At 46.2% G+C, this 1,876-nt stretch overlaps 1 protein-coding gene across 1 annotated transcript in view; it reads left to right on the top strand.

The window, feature by feature from the left end:
* Nucleotides 1-1,876, top strand: part of jp (junctophilin) — an 86,197-nt gene that overhangs the window by 64,642 nt on the left and 19,679 nt on the right. The gene's annotated exons all lie outside the window — the stretch shown is intronic.

Consider the following 1,876-nt stretch of genomic DNA (forward strand, 5'->3'; position numbering starts at 1 on the left):
AGGTACTCAGGGAAGTCAAAGCCCACACTATCTTGACACCTGAAGAAACTCGCCAATTACTATTTTTAACTATTATCCGTGAGACACACTGGTAAATGTCCCAAAAGTTTAGGCAAGATAGTGACAAGTGGCAGGCAGGCTGGCCAACATACCGGCGCTCAGGAGGGTTAGGAAATTCCGTTCGGTTGGCAAGCCTGGCTGGTGGTCTGGTACTGGGGATTGAGAGAGAGAGATAGGGAGAGAGAGAGAGAAAGGAGAGAGAGAGAGAGAGAGAGAGAAAGGAGAGAGATGGTGAGAGGAAGCTCGTGAAGGAGGGGGGGGAGGAGAGAGCGTGAGAGAGAGAGAGAGAGAGAGAGGAGAAAAGAAGAAGGGAGGGGGGGGGAAAAAAAAAGAAGAGAGAGAGAGAAAGAGAGAGAGAGAGAGAGAGAGAGAGAGAGAGAGAGAGAGAGAGAGAGAGGGAGAGAGAGAGAGAAAGGAGAGAGAGAGAGAGAGAGAGGGAGAGAGAGAAAGAGAGATTGAGATTGAGGAAGAAAGGGAGAGGGAGAGAGAAACAGAGAGAAAGACAGAGATAGAGGTTGAGAGAGAGAAAGAGAGAGGGGGGGGAGAGAGAGAGAGAGAGCCAGATAGGCCTTGGGCGAGAAAGAATGAGCGAGAGAGCGAGAGCGAGAGAGAGAGAGAGAGAGAGAGAGAGAGAGAGAGAGAGAGAGAGAGAGAGAGAGAGAGATGGTGAGAGAGAGAGAAAATGAGAATGAGAATGATAGAGAAGCCATCGTCTAGAGTACACTGGCAGAAATAAATCGTCCTTTGAAATGTCGGAAATGATATGACAATTGTGAGGAGAGATAACGGTTTTTTTTTACGTGTGGAAATCAATTACTGATAATGACATTGTCTTTCGGGATCTGTGTGCGTGTGCGTGTGTGTGTGTGTGTGTGTTTGTCTTTGTGTGTTTGTCTTTGTTTGTATGTGTGTGTGTGTGTGTGTGTCTTTGTTTGTGTGTTTGTGTTGTGTTTATCTGTCTGTGTGCGTGCGTGCGTGCGTGTGTGTGTGTGTATGTATGCATGTGTTTATATGTGCGTGTGTTTGAGTTGCATCTGTACGTACATGGGGCACATATATCTATGTCTCCCTTCCCATATGTCAGAACCAAAACCACTAAATAACGGACAGTCAAGCCTCACGACTCAACTCACGGACAGAGGAATGGGAATCTCCGAAAGCAACGACACTTTTATCAAAACACAAGATAAGAATGATGTTATTATCTTACTCTGTTTTTGTTTCTTGATGCAGTTGTTGTTGTTGTAATTGTCAGTCTACTGATATAATTGTGTATTTATTGTCTGATGTCTGTAACTTTATTTATGCTGTGATTTATTCAAGGGAACAGAGATCTCAGTTGATTGAGAAAGGGAGTGAAAGAGGGGGAGGGGAGGGGGAGAGAGAGTGGGAGTGGGGGAGGGATAAGGAGGAGGTGTGAGAAGGAGAGGGAGAGAGAAAGGGAATGGGAGAGGGAGAAGGAGAGACGAAGGGAGGGGGAGAGAGACCGGGAAAGGTAGCATGAGAGGAAGGGGGAGTGGGAGTTGGAGGGGGAGAGAAAAAGAGAGAGAGAGGTAGAGGGAGAGGGAGTGGAAGAGGGAGCGAGAGCGAGAGAGAGAGAGAGAGAGAGAGAGAGAGGAAAGAGGTATGGAACGCAAAAAAAAAGAGAGAAACGGAGATTCAGAAAAAAAAAAAAAAAAAAAAACATACAAGAAAAGAAGACATTGTACCCCCCCCCCCCCTTTAAAAAAAAAAATCTAAAGTCTACAAACAAGGCACCTGACCGACAAGAGCTTACTGACGGCCTGAATACTGTTGCAATATAGGCCCAGCTGTC

This window comes from Penaeus japonicus, unplaced genomic scaffold (assembly GCF_977035675.1).
Source record: "Penaeus japonicus unplaced genomic scaffold, GWHDUDI00000001_assembly GWHDUDI00000030, whole genome shotgun sequence".
NCBI lineage: Eukaryota > Metazoa > Arthropoda > Malacostraca > Decapoda > Penaeidae > Penaeus > Penaeus japonicus.